The following is a 22,135-nucleotide window of genomic DNA, read 5'->3' as shown; positions in this document are numbered from 1 at the left end:
TAACCAGTCACTTTTTTTTATGGCCACTCTTTTTTAACCAGTCACTTTTTTGATGGCCACTTTTTTTTAACCAGTAAATTTTTTTGATGGCCACATTCTTTTCCTAAGCCAATTTTTTTGACTGGTCTTTCTTTTTTATAGGCCAATTTTTTGTGGTCACTCTTTTTTTAATGGCCATTCTTTTTTAACCGGTCATGTTTTTTTGTGGCCATGTCTTTTTTACTGGCGAATTTTTTTTGACTGATCTTTTTTAATGGGCCAATTCTTTTTCTGATCGGCCACTTCTTTTTTAATGGTCACTCTTTTTTAACCAGGCAATTTTTTTTTTATGGCCATTCATCTTTTTTACCGGCCATTTCTTTTTTTTAATGCCACATCTTTTTTAACAGTCACTTTTTTTGATGGCCATTCATCTTTTTTACCGGCCCATTTTTTTCACTCTTTTTTTATGACCACTTTTTTTACCAGTCAATTTTTTCTTTAATGGCCACTCTTTTTTAACGAGTAACTTGTTTTTTAATGGCCACATATTTTTAATGGCCACTTTTTTTACCGGTTATTTGTTTTGTTGGCCACAATCTTTGACTGGCCAAATTTTTTTGACCGTTCTTTCTTTTTATGGGCCAATTTTTTGTGGTCACATTTTTAATGGCCATTCTTTTTTAACCAGTCACTTTTTTTTCATGCCACATCTTTTTTACTGGCCATTTTTTTTGAACTGGTCTTTTTTTATGGCCCAATTCTTTTTTGGTTGGCCACTTCTTTTTTAATTGCCACTCTTTTTTAACCAGTCGTTTTTTTTATGGCCATTTATCTTTTTTACCTGCCAATTTTTAAAATTCTTTTTACGACTTTTTTTTTACCAGTCAATTTTATTTTTACTGGTCTTCGCCGCCGCCTCCACCGCCTCCGCCGCCTCCGCCTCCACCGCCGCCTCCGCCACCGCCTCTGCCGCCGCCACCTCCTCACTTTGCGTGATGGCCAATTATTTTTTTATTGACCAATTTTTTCTTGACTGGTCTATCTTTTATTACGGGCCAATTTTTTGTGGTCACTCTTTTTTAATGGCCATTCTTTTTTAACCGGTCACTTTTTTTATGGCCACTCTTTTTAACTAGTCACTTTTTTTGATGGCCATTCATCATCTTTTTTCTGGCCAATTTTTTTCACTTTTTTTTATGACCACTTTTTTTTTACCAGTCAAGTTTTTTCTTTAATGGCCACTTTTTTGGTTGGCCACTTTTTTTTAAACAGTAATTTTTTTTGATGGCCACGTTCTTTTCCTGACCAATTTTTTTTTACTGGTCTTTCTTTTTTATGGGCCAATTTTTTGTGGTCACTTTTTTTAATGGTCATTCTTTTTTAACCAGTCACTTTTTTTATGGCCACTCTTTTTTAACCAGTCACTTTTTAGATGGCCACTTTTTTTCAACCAGTAATTTTTTTTGATGGCCACATTCTTTTCCTAAGCCAATTTTTTGACTGGTCTTTCTTTTTTATGGGCCAATTTTTTGTGGTCACTCTTTTTTTAATGACCATTCTTTTTTAACCGGTCATGTTTTTTTATGGCCATATCTTTTTTACTGGCGAATTTTTTTAGACTGGTCTTTTATAATGGGCCAATTGTTTTTCTGGTCGAATACTTCTTTTTTAATGGTCACTCTTTTTTAACCAGGCAATTTTTTTTTATGGCCATTCATCTTTTTTACCGGCCATTTTTTTTTTTAATGCCACATCTTTTTTAACAGTCACTTTTTTTGATGGCCATTCATCTTTTTTACCGGCCCATTTTTTTCACTCTTTTTTTTATGACCACTTTTTTTTACCAGTCAATTTTTTCTTTAATGGCCACTCTTTTTTAACGAGTAACTTGTTTTTTAATGGCCACATATTTTTAATGGCCACTTTTTTTTACCGGTTATTTTTTTTGTTGGCCACATTCTTTTACTGGCCAAATTTTTTTGACCATTCTTTCTTTTTATGGGCCAATTTTTTGTGGTCACATTTTTGAATGGCCATTCTTTTTTAACCAGTCACTTTTTTTTCATGCCACATCTTTTTTACTGGCCATTTTTTTGGACTGGTCTTTTTTTATGCTTTTATGCCCAATTCTTTTTTGGTTGGCCACTTCTTTTTTAATGGCCACTCTTTTTTAACCAGTCGTTTTTTTATGGCCATTTATCTTTTTTACCTGCCAATTTTTAAAATTCTTTTTACGACTTTTTATTTTACCAGTCAATTTTATTTTTACTGGTCTCTTTTTTTACGGGCCACCTACCTCCTCCTCCACCGCCTCCACCGCCTCCGCCGCCTCCGCCTCCACCGCCTCCACCGCCGCCTTCGCCGCCGCCTCCACCGCCTCCGCCGCCGCCTCCGCCGCCACCGCCTCCGCCGCCGCCTCCGCCGCCTCTGCCTCCACCGCCGCCTCCGCCACCGCCTCTGCCGCCGCCACCTCCACACCTTGTGTGATGGCCAATTATTTTTTTATTGACCAATTTTTTCTTGACTGGTCTCTCTTTTTTTACGGGCCAATTTTTTGTGGTCACTCTTTTTTTAATGGCCATTCTTTTTTAACCGGTCACTTTTTTTATGGCCACTCTTTTTTAACTAGTCACTTTTTTTGATGGCCATTCATCATCTTTTTTCCGGCCAATTTTTTTCACTCTTTTTTATGACCACTTTTTTTTTTACCAGTCAATTTTTTCTTTAATGGCCACTCTTTTTTAACCAGTCACTTTTTTGGATGGCCACTTTTTTTTAAACGGTAATTTTTTTTGATGGCCACGTTCTTTTCCTGGCCAATTTTTTTTGACTGGTGGTCTTTCTTTTTTATGGGCCAATTTTTAGTGGTCACTTTTTTTAATGGCCATTCTTTTTTAACCAGTCACTTTTTTTTATGGCCACTCTTTTTTAACCAGTCACTTTTTTGATGGCCACTTTTTTTTAACCAGTAAATTTTTTTGATGGCCACATTCTTTTCCTAAGCCAATTTTTTTGACTGGTCTTTCTTTTTTATAGGCCAATTTTTTGTGGTCACTCTTTTTTTAATGGCCATTCTTTTTTAACCGGTCATGTTTTTTTGTGGCCATATCTTTTTTACTGGCGAATTTTTTTTGACTGGTCTTTTTTAATGGGCCAATTCTTTTTCTGATCGGCCACTTCTTTTTTAATGGTCACTCTTTTTTAACCAGGCAATTTTTTTTTTATGGCCATTCATCTTTTTTACCGGCCATTTTTTTTTAATGCCACATCTTTTTTAACAGTCACTTTTTTTGATGGCCATTCATCTTTTTTACTGGCCCATTTTTTTCACTCTTTTTTTATGACCACTTTTTTTTACCAGTCAATTTTTTCTTTAATGGCCACTCTTTTTTAACGAGTAACTTGTTTTTTAATGGCCACATATTTTTAATGGCCACTTTTTTTTACCGGTTATTTGTTTTGTTGGCCACAATCTTTGACTGGCCAAATTTTTTTGACCGTTCTTTCTTTTTATGGGCCAATTTTTTGTGGTCACATTTTTGAATGGCCATTCTTTTTTAACCAGTCACTTTTTTTTCATGCCACATCTTTTTTACTGGCCATTTTTTTGGACTGGTCTTTTTTTATGCCCAATTCTTTTTTGGTTGGCCACTTCTTTTTTAATGGCCACTCTTTTTTAACCAGTCGTTTTTTTTATGGCCATTTATCTTTTTTACCTGCCAATTTTTAAAATTCTTTTTACGACTTTTTATTTTACCAGTCAATTTTATTTTTACTGGTCTCTTTTTTTACGGGCCACCTACCTCCTCCTCCACCGCCTCCGCCGCCTCCGCCTCCACCGCCTCCACCGCCGCCTTCGCCGCCGCCTCCACCGCCTCCGCCGCCGCCTCCGCCGCCACCGCCTCCGCCGCCGCCTCCGCCGCCGCCTCTGCCGCCTCTGCCTCCACCGCCGCCTCCGCCACCGCCTCTGCCGCCGCCACCTCCACACCTTGTGTGATGGCCAATTATTTTTTTATTGACCAATTTTTTCTTGACTGGTCTCTCTTTTTTTACGGGCCAATTTTTTGTGGTCACTCTTTTTTTAATGGCCATTCTTTTTTAACCGGTCACTTTTTTTATGGCCACTCTTTTTTAACTAGTCACTTTTTTTGATGGCCATTCATCATCTTTTTTCCGGCCAATTTTTTTCACTCTTTTTTATGACCACTTTTTTTTTTACCAGTCAATTTTTTCTTTAATGGCCACTCTTTTTTAACCAGTCACTTTTTTGGATGGCCACTTTTTTTTAAACGGTAATTTTTTTTGATGGCCACGTTCTTTTCCTGGCCAATTTTTTTTGACTGGTGGTCTTTCTTTTTTATGGGCCAATTTTTAGTGGTCACTTTTTTTAATGGCCATTCTTTTTTAACCAGTCACTTTTTTTTATGGCCACTCTTTTTTAACCAGTCACTTTTTTGATGGCCACTTTTTTTTAACCAGTAAATTTTTTTGATGGCCACATTCTTTTCCTAAGCCAATTTTTTTGACTGGTCTTTCTTTTTTATAGGCCAATTTTTTGTGGTCACTCTTTTTTTAATGGCCATTCTTTTTTAACCGGTCATGTTTTTTTGTGGCCATATCTTTTTTACTGGCGAATTTTTTTTGACTGGTCTTTTTTAATGGGCCAATTCTTTTTCTGATCGGCCACTTCTTTTTTAATGGTCACTCTTTTTTAACCAGGCAATTTTTTTTTTATGGCCATTCATCTTTTTTACCGGCCATTTTTTTTTAATGCCACATCTTTTTTAACAGTCACTTTTTTTGATGGCCATTCATCTTTTTTACTGGCCCATTTTTTTCACTCTTTTTTTATGACCACTTTTTTTTACCAGTCAATTTTTTCTTTAATGGCCACTCTTTTTTAACGAGTAACTTGTTTTTTAATGGCCACATATTTTTAATGGCCACTTTTTTTTACCGGTTATTTGTTTTGTTGGCCACAATCTTTGACTGGCCAAATTTTTTTGACCGTTCTTTCTTTTTATGGGCCAATTTTTTGTGGTCACATTTTTGAATGGCCATTCTTTTTTAACCAGTCACTTTTTTTTCATGCCACATCTTTTTTACTGGCCATTTTTTTGGACTGGTCTTTTTTTATGCCCAATTCTTTTTTGGTTGGCCACTTCTTTTTTAATGGCCACTCTTTTTTAACCAGTCGTTTTTTTTATGGCCATTTATCTTTTTTACCTGCCAATTTTTAAAATTCTTTTTACGACTTTTTATTTTACCAGTCAATTTTATTTTTACTGGTCTCTTTTTTTACGGGCCACCTACCTCCTCCTCCACCGCCTCCGCCGCCTCCGCCTCCACCGCCTCCACCGCCGCCTTCGCCGCCGCCTCCACCGCCTCCGCCGCCGCCTCCGCCGCCACCCGCCTCCGCCGCCGCCTCCGCCGCCGCCTCTGCCGCCTCTGCCTCCACCGCCGCCTCCGCCACCGCCTCTGCCGCCGCCACCTCCACACCTTGTGTGATGGCCAATTATTTTTTTATTGACCAATTTTTTCTTGACTGGTCTCTCTATTTTTTACGGGCCAATTTTTTGTGGTCACTCTTTTTTTAATGGCCATTCTTTTTTAACCGGTCACTTTTTTTGATGGCCATTCATCATCTTTTTTTCAGCCAATTTTTTTCACTCTTTTTTATGACCACTTTTTTTTTTACCAGTCAATTTTTTCTTTAATGGCCACTCTTTTTTAACCAGTCACTTTTTTGGATGGCCACTTTTTTTTAAACGGTAATTTTTTTTGATGGCCACGTTCTTTTCCTGGCCAATTTTTTTTGACTGGTGGTCTTTCTTTTTTATGGGCCAATTTTTAGTGGTCACTTTTTTTAATGGCCATTCTTTTTTAACCAGTCACTTTTTTTTATGGCCACTCTTTTTTAACCAGTCACTTTTTTGATGGCCACTTTTTTTTAACCAGTACATTTTTTTGATGGCCACATTCTTTTCCTAAGCCAATTTTTTTGACTGGTCTTTCTTTTTTATAGGCCAATTTTTTGTGGTCACTCTTTTTTTAATGGCCATTCTTTTTTAACCGGTCATGTTTTTTTGTGGCCATATCTTTTTTACTGGCGAATTTTTTTTGACTGGTCTTTTTTAATGGGCCAATTCTTTTTCTGATCGGCCACTTCTTTTTTAATGGTCACTCTTTTTTAACCAGGCAATTTTTTTTTATGGCCATTCATCTTTTTTACCGGCCATTTTTTTTTAATGCCACATCTTTTTTAACAGTCACTTTTTTTGATGGCCATTCATCTTTTTTACCGGCCCATTTTTTTCACTCTTTTTTTATGACCACTTTTTTTTACCAGTCAATTTTTTCTTTAATGGCCACTCTTTTTTAACGAGTAACTTGTTTTTTAATGGCCACATATTTTTAATGGCCACTTTTTTTTACCGGTTATTTGTTTTGTTGGCCACAATCTTTGACTGGCCAAATTTTTTTGACCGTTCTTTCTTTTTATGGGCCAATTTTTTGTGGTCACATTTTTGAATGGCCATTCTTTTTTAACCAGTCACTTTTTTTTCATGCCACATCTTTTTTACTGGCCATTTTTTTGGACTGGTCTTTTTTTATGCCCAATTCTTTTTTGGTTGGCCACTTCTTTTTTAATGGCCACTCTTTTTTAACCAGTCGTTTTTTTTATGGCCATTTATCTTTTTTACCTGCCAATTTTTAAAATTCTTTTTACGACTTTTTATTTTACCAGTCAATTTTATTTTTACTGGTCTCTTTTTTTACGGGCCACCTACCTCCTCCTCCACCGCCTCCGCCGCCTCCGCCTCCACCGCCTCCACCGCCGCCTTCGCCGCCGCCTCCACCGCCTCCGCCGCCGCCTCCGCCGCCACCGCCTCCGCCGCCGCCTCCGCCGCCGCCTCTGCCGCCTCTGCCTCCACCGCCGCCTCCGCCACCGCCTCTGCCGCCGCCACCTCCACACCTTGTGTGATGGCCAATTATTTTTTTATTGACCAATTTTTTCTTGACTGGTCTCTCTATTTTTTACGGGCCAATTTTTTGTGGTCACTCTTTTTTTAATGGCCATTCTTTTTTAACCGGTCACTTTTTTTTATGGCCACTCTTTTTTAACTAGTCACTTTTTTTGATGGCCATTCATCATCTTTTTTCCAGCCAATTTTTTTCACTCTTTTTTATGACCACTTTTTTTTTTACCAGTCAATTTTTTCTTTAATGGCCACTCTTTTTTAACCAGTCACTTTTTTGGATGGCCACTTTTTTTTAAACGGTAATTTTTTTTGATGGCCACGTTCTTTTCCTGGCCAATTTTTTTTGACTGGTGGTCTTTCTTTTTTATGGGCCAATTTTTAGTGGTCACTTTTTTTAATGGCCATTCTTTTTTAACCAGTCACTTTTTTTTATGGCCACTCTTTTTTAACCAGTCACTTTTTTGATGGCCACTTTTTTTTAACCAGTAATTTTTTTTGATGGCCACATTCTTTTCCTAAGCCAATTTTTTTGACTGGTCTTTCTTTTTTATAGGCCAATTTTTTGTGGTCACTCTTTTTTTAATGGCCATTCTTTTTTAACCGGTCATGTTTTTTTGTGGCCATATCTTTTTTACTGGCGAATTTTTTTTGACTGGTCTTTTTTAATGGGCCAATTCTTTTTCTGATCGGCCACTTCTTTTTTAATGGTCACTCTTTTTTAACCAGGCAATTTTTTTTTATGGCCCTTCATCTTTTTTACCGGCCATTTTTTTTTAATGCCACATCTTTTTTAACAGTCACTTTTTTTGATGGCCATTCATCTTTTTTACCGGCCCATTTTTTTCACTCTTTTTTTATGACCACTTTTTTTTACCAGTCAATTTTTTCTTTAATGGCCACTCTTTTTTAACGAGTAACTTGTTTTTTAATGGCCACATATTTTTAATGGCCACTTTTTTTTACCGGTTATTTGTTTTGTTGGCCACAATCTTTGACTGGCCAAATTTTTTTGACCGTTCTTTCTTTTTATGGGCCAATTTTTTGTGGTCACATTTTTGAATGGCCATTCTTTTTTAACCAGTCACTTTTTTTTCATGCCACATCTTTTTTACTGGCCATTTTTTTGGACTGGTCTTTTTTTATGCCCAATTCTTTTTTGGTTGGCCACTTCTTTTTTAATGGCCACTCTTTTTTAACCAGTCGTTTTTTTTATGGCCATTTATCTTTTTTACCTGCCAATTTTTAAAATTCTTTTTACGACTTTTTATTTTACCAGTCAATTTTATTTTTACTGGTCTCTTTTTTTACGGGCCACCTACCTCCTCCTCCACCGCCTACGCCGCCTCCGCCTCCACCGCCTCCACCGCCGCCTTCGCCGCCGCCTCCACCGCCTCCGCCGCCGCCTCCGCCGCCACCCGCCTCCGCCGCCGCCTCCGCCGCCGCCTCTGCTGCCTCTGCCTCCACCGCCGCCTCCGCCACCGCCTCTGCCGCCGCCACCTCCACACCTTGTGTGATGGCCAATTATTTTTTTATTGACCAATTTTTTCTTGACTGGTCTCTCTTTTTTTACGGGCCAATTTTTTGTGGTCACTCTTTTTTTAATGGCCATTCTTTTTTAACCGGTCACTTTTTTTTATGGCCACTCTTTTTTAACTAGTCACTTTTTTTGATGGCCATTCATCATCTTTTTTCCAGCCAATTTTTTTCACTCTTTTTTATGACCACTTTTTTTTTTACCAGTCAATTTTTTCTTTAATGGCCACTCTTTTTTAACCAGTCACTTTTTTGGATGGCCACTTTTTTTTAAACGGTAATTTTTTTTGATGGCCACGTTCTTTTCCTGGCCAATTTTTTTTGACTGGTGGTCTTTCTTTTTTATGGGCCAATTTTTAGTGGTCACTTTTTTTAATGGCCATTCTTTTTTAACCAGTCACTTTTTTTTATGGCCACTCTTTTTTAACCAGTCACTTTTTTGATGGCCACTTTTTTTTAACCAGTAAATTTTTTTGATGGCCACATTCTTTTCCTAAGCCAATTTTTTTGACTGGTCTTTCTTTTTTATAGGCCAATTTTTGTGGTCACTCTTTTTTTAATGGCCATTCTTTTTTAACCGGTCATGTTTTTTTGTGGCCATATCTTTTTTACTGGCGAATTTTTTTCGACTGGTCTTTTTTAATGGGCCAATTCTTTTTCTGATCGGCCACTTCTTTTTTAATGGTCACTCTTTTTTAACCAGGCAATTTTTTTTTATGGCCATTCATTTTTTTACCGGCCATTTATTTTTTTTAATGCCACATCTTTTTTAACAGTCACTTTTTTTGATGGCCATTCATCTTTTTTACCGGCCCATTTTTTTCACTCTTTTTTTATGACCACTTTTTTTACCAGTCAATTTTTTCTTTAATGGCCACTCTTTTTTAACGAGTAACTTGTTTTTTAATGGCCACATATTTTTAATGGCCACTTTTTTTTACCGGTTATTTGTTTTGTTGGCCACAATCTTTGACTGGCCAAATTTTTTTGACCGTTCTTTCTTTTTATGGGCCAATTTTTTGTGGTCACATTTTTTAATGGCCATTCTTTTATAACCAGTCACTTTTTTTTCATGCCACATCTTTTTTACTGGCCATTTTTTTGGACTGGTCTTTTTTTATGCCCAATTCTTTTTTGGTTGGCCACTTCTTTTTTAATGGCCACTCTTTTTTAACCAGTCGTTTTTTTTATGGCCATTTATCTTTTTTACCTGCCAATTTTTAAAATTCTTTTTACGACTTTTTATTTTACCAGTCAATTTTATTTTTACTGGTCTCTTTTTTTACGGGCCACCTACCTCCTCCTCCACCGCCTCCGCCGCCTCCGCCTCCACCGCCTCCACCGCCGCCTTCGCCGCCGCCTCCACCGCCTCCGCCGCCGCCTCCGACGCCACCGCCTCCGCCTCCGCCGCCTCTGCCTCCACCGCCGCCTCCGCCACCGCCTCTGCCGCCGCCACCTCCACACCTTGTGTGATGGCCAATTATTTTTTTATTGACCAATTTTTTCTTGACTGGTCTCTATTTTTTTACGGGCCAATTTTTTGTGGTCACTCTTTTTTTAATGGCCATTCTTTTTTAACCGGTCACTTTTTTTTATGGCCACTCTTTTTTAACTAGTCACTTTTTTTGATGGCCATTCATCTTTTTTCCGGCCAATTTTTTTCACTCTTTTTTATGACCACTTTTTTTTTTACCAGTCAATTTTTTCTTTAATGGCCACTCTTTTTTTAACCAGTCACTTTTTTGGATGGCCACTTTTTTTTAAACGGTAATTTTTTTTGATGGCCACGTTCTTTTCCTGGCCGATTTTTTTTGATTGGTGGTCTTTCTTTTTTATGGGCCAATTTTTTGTGGTCACTTTTTGTAATGGCCATTCTTTTTTAACCAGTCACTTTTTTTTATGGCCACTCTTTTTTAACCAGTCACTTTTTTGATGGCCACTTTTTTTCAACCAGTAATTTTTTTTGATGGCCACATTCTTTTCCTAAGCCAATTTTTTTGACTGGTCTTTCTTTATTATGGGCCAATTTTTTTTGGTCACTCTTTTTAATGGCCATTCTTTTTTAACCGGTCTTGTTTTTTTATGGCCATATCTTTTTTACTGGCGAATTTTTTTAGACTGGTCTTTTATAATGGGCCAATTGTTTTTCTGGTCGAACACTTCTTTTTTAATGGTCACTCTTTTTTAACCAGGCAATTTTTTTTTATGGCCATTCATCTTTTTTACCGGCCATTTTTTTTTTTAATGCCACATCTTTTTTAACAGTCACTTTTTTTGATGGCCATTCATCTTTTTTACCGGCCCATTTTTTTCACTCTTTTTTTATGACCACTTTTTTTTACCAGTCAATTTTTTCTTTAATGGCCACTCTTTTTTAACGAGTAACTTGTTTTTTAATGGCCACATATTTTTAATGGCCACTTTTTTTTACCGGTTATTTTTTTTGTTGGCCACATTCTTTTACTGGCCAATTTTTTTTGACCGTTCTTTCTTTTTATGGGCCAATTTTTTGTGGTCACATTTTTGAATGGCCATTCTTTTTTAACCAGTCACTTTTTTTTCATGCCACATCTTTTTTACTGGCCATTTTTTTGGACTGGTCTTTTTTTATGCTTTTATGCCCAATTCTTTTTTGGTTGGCCACTTCTTTTTTAATGGCCACTCTTTTTTAACCAGTCGTTTTTTTTATGGCCATTTATCTTTTTTACCTGCCAATTTTTAAAATTCTTTTTACGACTTTTTATTTTACCAGTCAATTTTATTTTTACTGGTCTCTTTTTTTACGGGCCACCTACCTCCTCCTCCACCGCCTCCGCCGCCTCCGCCTCCACCGCCTCCACCGCCGCCTTCGCCGCCGCCTCCACCGCCTCCGCCGCCGCCTCCGCCACCACCGCCTCCGCCGCCGCCTCCGCCGCCTCTGCCTCCGCCGCCTCTGCCTCCACCGCCGCCTCCGCCACCGCCTCTGCCGCCGCCACCTCCACACCTTGTGTGATGGCCAATTATTTTTTTATTGACCAATTTTTTCTTGACTGGTCTCTCTTTTTTTACGGGCCAATTTTTTGTGGTCACTCTTTTTTTAATGGCCATTCTTTTTTAACCGGTCACTTTTTTTTATGGCCACTCTTTTTTAACTAGTCACTTTTTTTGATGGCCATTCATCATCTTTTTTCCGGCCAATTTTTTTCACTCTTTTTTATGACCACTTTTTTTTTACCAGTCAATTTTTTCTTTATTGGCCACTCTTTTTTAACCAGTCACTTTTTTGGATGGCCACTTTTTTTAAACGGTAATTTTTTTTGATGGCCACGTTCTTTTCTTGGCCAATTTTTTTTGACTGGTGGTCTTTCTTTTTTATGGGCCAATTTTTAGTGGTCACTTTTTTTAATGGCCATTCTTTTTTAACCAGTCACTTTTTTTTATGGCCACTCTTTTTTAACCAGTCACTTTTTTGATGGCCACTTTTTTTTAACCAGTAAATTTTTTTGATGGCCACATTCTTTTCCTAAGCCAATTTTTTTGACTGGTCTTTCTTTTTTATAGGCCAATTTTTTGTGGTCACTCTTTTTTTAATGGCCATTCTTTTTTAACCGGTCATGTTTTTTTGTGGCCATATCTTTTTTACTGGCGAATTTTTTTTGACTGGTCTTTTTTAATGGGCCAATTCTTTTTCTGATCGGCCACTTCTTTTTTAATGGTCACTCTTTTTTAACCAGGCAATTTTTTTTTATGGCCATTCATCTTTTTTACCGGCCATTTTTTTTTTAATGCCACATCTTTTTTAACGGTCACTTTTTTTGATGGCCATTCATCTTTTTTACCGGCCCATTTTTTTCACTCTTTTTTTATGACCACTTTTTTTTACCAGTCAATTTTTTCTTTAATGGCCACTCTTTTTTAACGAGTAACTTGTTTTTTAATGGCCACATATTTTTAATGGCCACTTTTTTTTACCGGTTATTTGTTTTGTTGGCCACAATCTTTGACTGGCCAAATTTTTTTGACCGTTCTTTCTTTTTATGGGCCAATTTTTTGTGGTCACATTTTTGAATGGCCATTCTTTTTTAACCAGTCACTTATTTTTTTATGCCACATCTTTTTTACTGGCCATTTTTTTGGACTGGTCTTTTTTTATGCCCAATTCTTTTTTGGTTGGCCACTTTTTTTTTAATGGCCACTCTTTTTTAACCAGTCGTTTTTTTTATGGCCATTTATCTTTTTTACCTGCCAATTTTTAAAATTCTTTTTACGACTTTTTATTTTACCAGTCAATTTTATTTTTACTGGTCTTTTTTTTTACGGGCCACCTACCTCCTCCTCCACCGCCTCCGCCGCCTCCGCCTCCACCGCCTCCACCGCCGCCTTCGCCGCCGCCTCCACCGCCTCCGCCGCCGCCTCCGCCGCCACCGCCTCCGCCGCCGCCTCCGCCGCCGCCTCTGCCGCCTCTGCCTCCACCGCCGCCTCCGCCACCGCCTCTGCCGCCGCCACCTCCACACCTTGTGTGATGGCCAATTATTTTTTTATTGACCAATTTTTTCTTGACTGGTCTCTCTTTTTTTACGGGCCAATTTTTTGTGGTCACTCTTTTTTTAATGGCCATTCTTTTTTAACCGGTCACTTTTTTTTATGGCCACTCTTTTTTAACTAGTCACTTTTTTTGATGGCCATTCATCATCTTTTTTCCGGCCAATTTTTTTCACTCTTTTTTATGACCACTTTTTTTTTTACCAGTCAATTTTTTCTTTAATGGCCACTCTTTTTTAACCAGTCACTTTTTTGGATGGCCACTTTTTTTTAAACGGTAATTTTTTTTGATGTCCACATTCTTTTCCTGGCCAATTTTTTTTGACTGGTGGTCTTTCTTTTTTATGGGCCAATTTTTAGTGGTCACTTTTTTTAATGGCCATTCTTTTTTAACCAGTCACTTTTTTTATGGCCACTCTTTTTTAACCAGTCACTTTTTTGATGGCCACTTTTTTTTAACCAGTAAATTTTTTTGATGGCCACATTCTTTTCCTAAGCCAATTTTTTTGACTGGTCTTTCTTTTTTATAGGCCAATTTTTTGTGGTCACTCTTTTTTTAATGGCCATTCTTTTTTAACCGGTCATGTTTTTTTGTGGCCATATCTTTTTTACTGGCGAATTTTTTTTGACTGGTCTTTTTTAATGGGCCAATTCTTTTTCTGATCGGCCACTTCTTTTTTAATGGTCACTCTTTTTTAACCAGGCAATTTTTTTTTTATGGCCATTCATCTTTTTTACCGGCCATTTTTTTTTAATGCCACATCTTTTTTAACAGTCACTTTTTTTGATGGCCATTCATCTTTTTTACCGGCCCATTTTTTTCACTCTTTTTTTATGACCACTTTTTTTACCAGTCAATTTTTTCTTTAATGGCCACTCTTTTTTAACGAGTAACTTGTTTTTTAATGGCCACATATTTTTAATGGCCACTTTTTTTTACCGGTTATTTGTTTTGTTGGCCACAATCTTTGACTGGCCAAATTTTTTTGACCGTTTTTTCTTTTTATGGGCCAATTTTTTGTGGTCACATTTTTAATGGCCATTCTTTTTTAACCAGTCACTTTTTTTTCATGCCACATTTTTTTTACTGGCCATTTTTTTGGACTGGTCTTTTTTTATGCCCAATTCTTTTTTGGTTGGCCACTTGTTTTTTAATGGCCACTCTTTTTTAACCAGTCGTTTTTTTTTTATGGCCATTTATCTTTTTTACCTGCCAATTTTTAAAATTCTTTTTACGACTTTTTATTTTACCAGTCAATTTTATTTTTACTGGTCTCTTTTTTTACGGGCCACCTACCTCCTCCTCCACCGCCTCCGCCGCCTCCGCCTCCACCGCCTCCACCGCCGCCTTCGCCGCCGCCTCCACCGCCTCCGCCGCCGCCTCTGACGCCACTGCCTCCGCCTCCGCCGCCTCTGCCTCCACCGCCGCCTCCGCCACCGCCTCTGCCGCCGCCACCTCCACACCTTGTGTGATGGCCAATTATTTTTTTATTGACCAATTTTTTCTTGACTGGTCTCTCTTTTTTTACGGGCCAATTTTTTGTGGTCACTCTTTTTTTAATGGCCATTCTTTTTTAACCGGTCACTTTTTTTTATGGCCACTCTTTTTTAACTAGTCACTTTTTTTGATGGCCATTCATCTTTTTTCCGGCCAATTTTTTTCACTCTTTTTTATGACCACTTTTTTTTTTACCAGTCAATTTTTTCTTTAATGGCCACTCTTTTTTTAACCAGTCACTTTTTTGGATGGCAACTTTTTTTTAAACGGTAATTTTTTTTGATGGCCACATTCTTTTCCTGGCCGATTTTTTTTGACTGGTGGTCTTTCTTTTTTATGGGCCAATTTTTTGTGGTCACTTTTTTTAATGGCCATTCTTTTTTAACCAGTCACTTTTTTTTTATGGCCACTCTTTTTTAACCAGTCACTTTTTTGATGGCCACTTTTTTTTAACCTGTACATTTTTTTGATGGCCACATTCTTTTCCTAAGCCAATTTTTTGGACTGGTCTTTCTTTTTTATAGGCCAATTTTTTGTGGTCACTCTTTTTTTAATGGCCATTCTTTTTTAACCGGTCATGTTTTTTTGTGGCCATATCTTTTTTACTGGCGAATTTTTTTTGACTGGTCTTTTTTAATGGGCCAATTCTTTTTCTGGTCGGCCACTTCTTTTTTAATGGTCACTCTTTTTTAACCGAGCAATTTTTTTTTATGGCCATTCATATTTTTTACCGGCCATTTTTTTTTTTTTTAATGCCACGTCTTTTTTAACGGTCACTTTTTTTGATGGCCATTCATCTTTTTTACCGGCCCATTTTTTTCACTCTTTTTTATGACCACTCTTTTTTTACCAGTCAATTTTTTCTTTAATGGCCACTCTTTTTTAACCAGTAACTTTTTTTAATGGCCACATTTTTAATGGCCACTTTTTTTACCGGTTATTTTTTTTGTTGGCCACATTCTTTTACTGGCCAATTTTTTTTGACCGTTCTTTCTTTTTATGGGCCAATTTTTTGTGGTCACATTTTTTAATGGCCATTCTTTTTTAACGAGTCACTTTTTTTTTATGCCACATCTTTTTTACTGGCCATTTTATTAGACTTTTTATGGCCCAATTCTTTTTTGGTCGGCCACTTCTTTTTTAATGGCCAGTCTTTTTAAACCAGTCATTTTTTTTGATGGCCATTTATCTTTTTTACCTGCCAATTTTTTAAATTCTTTTTACGACTTTTTCTTTTACCAGTCAATTTTATTTTTACTGGTTTCTTTTTTTACGGGCCACCTACCTCCTCCTCCGCCGCCTCAGCCGCCTCCGCCGCCTCCACCGCCTCCACCGCCGCCTTCGCCGCCGCCTCCACCGCCTCCGCCGCCGCCTCCGCCGCCTCCGCCTCCACCGCCGCCTCCGCCACCGCCTCAGCAGCCGCCACCTCCTAACTTTTTGTGATGGCCAATTATTTTTTTATTGACCAATTTTTTCTTGACTGGTCTATCTTTTTTTACGGGCCAATTTTTTGTGGTCACTCTTTTTTTAATGGCCATTCTTTTTTAACCGGTCACTTTTTTTTATTTCCACTCTTTTTTAACTAGTCACTTTTTTTTATGGCCATTCATCTTTTTTACCGGCCATTTTTTTTTTGTTTAATGCCACATCTTTTTTAACGGTCACTTTTTTTGATGGCCATTCATCTTTTTTACCGGCCCAATTTTTTCACTCTTTTTTTATGACCACTTTTTTTTACCAGTCAATTTTTTCTTTAATGGCCACTCTTTTTTAACCAGTAACTTCTTTTTGAATGGCCACATATTTTTAATGGCCACTTTTTTTTACCGGTTATTTTTTTTGTTGGCCACATTCTTTTACTGGAAAAAAAATTTTTGACCGTTCTTTCTTTTTTATGGCCCAATTTTTTGTGGTCACATTTTTAAATGGCCATTCTTTTTTAACTAGTCACTTTTTTTTATGCCACATCTTTTTTCTGGCCATTTTTTTGACTGGTCTTTTTGTATGGCCCAATTCTTTTTTGGTCGGCCACTTCTTTTTTAATGGCCACTCTTTTTAAACCAGTCATTTTTTTGATGGCCATTTATCTTTTTTACCCGCTAATTTTAAAAATTATTTTTACAACTTTTTTTTTTACCAATCAATTTTATTTTTACTGGTCTTTTTTTTTATGGGCCACCTACCTCCTCCTCCGCCGCCGCCTCCGCCGCCGCCTCCGCCGCCGCCTCCGCCACCTCTGCCTCCACCGCCGCCTCCGCCACCGCCTCTGCCGCTGCCACCTCCTCACTTTGTGTGATGGCCAATTAGTTTGTTTATTGACCAATTTTTTCTTGACTGGTCTATCTTTTTCTACGGGCCAATTTTTTGTGGTCACTCTTTTTTTAATGGCCATTCTTTTTTAACCGGTCACTTTTTTTTATGGCCACTCTTTTTTAACTAGTCACTTTTTTTGATGGCCATTCATCATCTTTTTTCCGGCCAATTTTTTTCACTTTTTTTTATGACCACTTTTTTTTTACCTGTCAACTTTTTCTTTAATGGCCACTCTTTTTTTTAACCAGTCACTTTTTTTGATGGCCACGTTCTTTTCCTGGCCAATTTTTATTGACTGGTATTTCTTTTTTATGGGCCAATTTTTTGTGGTCACTTTTTTTAATGGCCATTCTTTTTTAACCAGCCACTTTTTTTATGGCCACTCATTTTTAACCAGTCACTTTTTTTGATGGCCACTTTTTTTTAACCGGTTATTTTTTTTGATGGCCACATTCTTTTCCTAAGCCAATTTTTTTGACTGGTCTTTCTTTTTTATGGGCCAATTTTGTGTGGTCACTCTTTTTTTAATGGCCATTCTTTTTTAACCGGTCATGTTTTTTTACGGCCATATCTTTTTTACTGGCGAATTTTTTTTGACTGGTCTTTTTTAATGGGCCAATTCTTTTTCTGATCGGCCACTTCTTTTTTAATGGTCACTCTTTTTTAACCAGGCAATTTTTTTTATGGCCATTCATCTTTTTTACCGGCCATTTTTTTTTTTAATGCCACATCTTTTTTAACAGTCACTTTTTTTGATGGCCATTCATCTTTTTTACCGGCCCATTTTTTTCACTCTTTTTTTATGACCACTTTTTTTTACCAGTCAATTTTTTCTTTAATGGCCACTCTTTTTTAACCAGTAACTTCTTTTTGAATGGCCACATATTTTTAATGGCCACTTTTTTTTACCGGTTATTTTTTTTGTTGGCCACATTCTTTTACTGGCCAAATTTTTTTGACCGTTCTTTCTTTTTTATGGCCCAATTTTTTGTGGTCACATTTTTAAATGGCCATTCTTTTTTAACGAGTCACTTTTTTTTTATGCCACATCTTTTTTACTGCCCATTTTTTTAGACTTTTTATGGCCCAATTCTTTTTTGGTCGGCCACTTCTTTTTTAATGGCCAGTCTTTTTTAACCAGTCATTTTTTTTGATGGCCATTTATCTTTTTTACCTGCCAATTTTTTAAATTCTTTTTACGACTTTTTCTTTTACCAGTCAATTTCATTTTTACTGGTCTCTTTTTTTACGGGCCACCTACCTCCTCCTCCGCCGCCTCAGCCGCCTCCGCCGCCTCCACCGCCTCCACCGCCGCCTTCGCCGCCGCCTCCGCCGCCGCCTCCGCCGCCGCCTCCGCCGCCTCCGCCTCCACCGCCGCCTCCGCCACCGCCTCTGCAGCCGCCACCTCCTCACTTTTGTGATGGCCAATTATTTTTTTATTGACCAATTTTTTCTTGACTGGTCTATCTTTTTTTACGGGCCAATTTTTTGTGGTCACTCTTTTTTTAATGGCCATTCTTTTTTAACCGGTCACTTTTTTTATTGCCACTCTTTTTTAACTAGTCACTTATTTTTATGGCCATTCATCTTTTTTACCGGCCATTTTTTTTTTTTAATGCCACATCTTTTTTAACGGTCACTTTTTTTGATGGCCATTCATCTTTTTTACCGGCCCATTTTTTTCACTCTTTTTTTATGACCACTTTTTTTTACCAGTCAATTTTTTCTTTAATGGCCACTCTTTTTTAACCAGTAACTTCTTTTTGAATGGCCACATATTTTTAATGGCCACTTTTTTTACCGGTTATTTTTTTTGTTGGGCACATTCTTTTACTGGCCAAATTTTTTTGACCGTTCTTTCTTTTTATGGCCCAATTTTTTGTGGTCACATTTTTAAATGGCCATTCTTTTTTAACTAGTCACTTTTTTTTATGCCACATCTTTTTTCTGGCCATTTTTTTTGACTGGTCTTTTTGTATGGCCCAATTCTTTTTTAGTTGGCCACTTCTTTTTTAATGGCCACTCTTTTTAAACCAGTCATTTTTTTGATGGCCATTTATCTTTTTTACCCGCTAATTTAAAAAATTATTTTTACAACTTTTTTTTTTACCAATCAATTTTATTTTTACTGGTCTTTTTTTTTACGGGCCACCTACCTCCTCCTCCGCCGCCTCCGCCGCCTCCGCCGCCGCCTCCGCCACCGCATCTGCCGCCGCCACCTCCTCACTTTGCGTGATGGCCAATTATTTTTTAATTGACCAATTTTTTCTTGACTGGTCTATCTTTTTCTACGGGCCAATTTTTTGTGGTCACTCTTTTTTTAATGGCCATTCTTTTTTAACCGGTCACTTTTTTTTATGGCCACTCTTTTTTAACTAGTCACTTTTTTTGATGGCCATTTATCTTTTTTACCTGCCAATTTTTTAAATTCTTTTTACGACTTTTTATTTTACCAGTCAATTTTATTTTTACTGGTCTCTTTTTTTACGGGCCACCTACCTCCTCCTCCACCGCCTCCGCCGCCTCCGCCTCCACCGCCTCCACCGCCGCCTTCGCCGCCGCCTCCACCGCCTCCGCCGCCGCCTCCGCCGCCACCGCCTCCGCCGCCGCCTCCGCCGCCTCTGCCTCCACCGCCGCCACCGCCTCCGCCACCGCCTCTGCCGCCGCCACCTCCACACCTTGTGTGATGGCCAATTATATTTTTTATTGACCAATTTTTTCTTGACTGGTCTCTCTTGTTTTACGGGCCAATTTTTTTGGTCACTCTTTTTTTAATGGCCATTCTTTTTTAACCGGTCACTTTTTTATGGCCACTCTTTTTTAACTAGTCACTTTTTTTGATGGCCATTCATCTTTTTTCCGGCCAATTTTTTTCACTCTTTTTTATGACCACTTTTTTTTTACCAGTCAACTTTTCTTTAATGGCCACTCTTTTTTTTAACCGGTCACTTTTTTGGATGGCCACTTTTTTTTAAACGGTAATTTTTTTTTGATGGCCACGTTCTTTTCCTGGCCAATTTTTATTGACTGGTCTTTCTTTTTTATGGGCCAATTTTTTGTGGTCACTTTTTTTAATGGCCATTCTTTTTTAACCAGCCACTTTTTTTTATGGCCACTCATTTTTAACCAGTCACTTTTTTTGATAGCCACTTTTTTTTCACCAGTTATTTTTTTTGATGGCCACATTCTTTTCCTAAGCCAATTTTTTTGACTGGTCTTTCTTTTTTATGGGCCAATTTTTTGTGGTCACTCTTTTTTTAATGGCCATTCTTTTTTAACCGGTCATGTTTTTTTACGGCCATATCTTTTTTACTGGCGAATTTTTTTTGACTGGTCTTTTTTAATGGGCCAATTCTTTTCTGGTCGGCCACTTCTTTTTTAATGGTCACTCTTTTTTAACCGGGCAATTTTTTTTTTATGGCCATTCATATTTTTTACCGGCCATTTTTTTTTTTTTAATGCCACGTCTTTTTTAACGGTCACTTTTTTTGATGGCCATTCATCTTTTTTACCGGCCCATTTTTTTCACTCTTTTTTATGACCACTCTTTTTTTACCAGTCAATTTTTTCTTTAATGGCCACTCTTTTTAATCAGTAACTTGTTTTTTAATGGCCACATATTTTTAATGGCCACTTTTTTTTACCGGTTATTTTTTTTGTTGGCCACATTCTTTTACTGGCCAAATTTTTTTGACCGTTCTTTATTTTTATGGGCCAATTTTTTGTGGTCACATTTTTTAATGGCCATTCTTTTTTAACCAGTCACTTTTTTTTATGCCACATCTTTTTTACTGGCCATTTTTTTAGACTTTTTATGGCCCAATTCTTTTTTGGTCGGCCACTTCTTTTTTAATGGCCACTCTTTTTAAACCAGTCATTTTTTTTGATGGCCATTTATCTTTTTTACCTGCCAATTTTTAAAATTCTTTTTACGACTTTTTCTTTTACCAGTCAATTTTATTTTTACTGGTCTCTTTTTTTACGGGCCACCTACCTCCTCCTCCGCCGCCTCCGCCGCCTCCGCCGCCTCCACCGCCTCCACCGCCGCCTTCGCCGCCGCCTCCACCGCCTCCGCCGCCGCCTCCGCCTCCACCGCCGCCTCCGCCACCGCCTCTGCAGCCGCCACCTCCTCACTTTTTGTGATGGCCAATTATTTTTTTATTGACCAATTTTTTCTTGACTGGTCTATCTTTATTTACGGGCCAATTTTTTGTGGTCACTCTTTTTTTAATGGCCATTCTTTTTTAACCGGTCACTTTTTTTTATTGCCACTCTTTTTTAACTAGTCACTTTTTTTGATGGCCATTCATCATCTTTTTTCTGGCCATTTTTTTTTTTTAATGCCACGTCTTTTTTAATAGTCACTTTTTTTGATGGCCATTCATCTTTTTTACCGGCCCAATTTTTTCACTCTTTTTTATGACCACTTTTTTTTTTACCAGTCAATTTTTTCTTTAATGGCCACTCTTTTTTAACCAGTCACTTTTTTGGATGGCCACTTTTTTTTAAACGGTAATTTTTTTTGATGGCCACGTTCTTTTCCTGGCCAATTTTTTTTGACTGGTGGTCTTTCTTTTTTATGGGCCAATTTTTTGTGGTCACTTTTTTTAATGGCCATTCTTTTTTAACCAGTCACTTTTTTGATGGCCACTTTTTTTAACCAGTAAATTATTTTGATGGCCAAATTCTTTTCCTAAGCCAATTTTTTTGACTGGTCTTTCTTTTTTATAGGCCAATTTTTTGTGGTCACTCTTTTTTTAATGGCCATTCTTTTTTAACCGGTCATGTTTTTTTGTGGCCATATCTTTTTTACTGGCGAATTTTTTTTGACTGGTCTTTTTTAATGGGCCAATTCTTTTTCTGATCGGCCACTTCTTTTTTAATGGTCACTCTTTTTTAACCAGGCAATTTTTTTTTATGGCCATTCATCTTTTTTACCGGCCATTTTTTTTTTTAATGCCACATCTTTTTTAACAGTCACTTTTTTTGATGGCCATTCATCTTTTTTACCGGCCCATTTTTTTCACTCTTTTTTCATGACCACTTTTTTTTACCAGTCAATTTTTTCTTTAATGGCCACTCTTTTTTAACGAGTAACTTGTTTTTTAATGGCCACATATTTTTAATGGCCACTTTTTTTTACCGGTTATTTTTTTTGTTGGCCACATTCTTTTACTGGCCAAATTTTTTTGACCGTTCTTTCTTTTTATGGGCCAATTTTTTGTGGTCACATTTTTTAATGGCCATTCTTTTTTAACCAGTCACTTTTTTTTCATGCCACATCTTTTTTACTGGCCATTTTTTT

Source organism: Lampetra fluviatilis, chromosome 11, assembly GCF_964198595.1.
Source record: "Lampetra fluviatilis chromosome 11, kcLamFluv1.1, whole genome shotgun sequence".
Taxonomy (NCBI): domain Eukaryota; kingdom Metazoa; phylum Chordata; class Hyperoartia; order Petromyzontiformes; family Petromyzontidae; genus Lampetra; species Lampetra fluviatilis.
The sequence above is the reverse complement of the archived record's forward strand: the minus strand, read 5'-3'. Positions refer to the sequence as shown.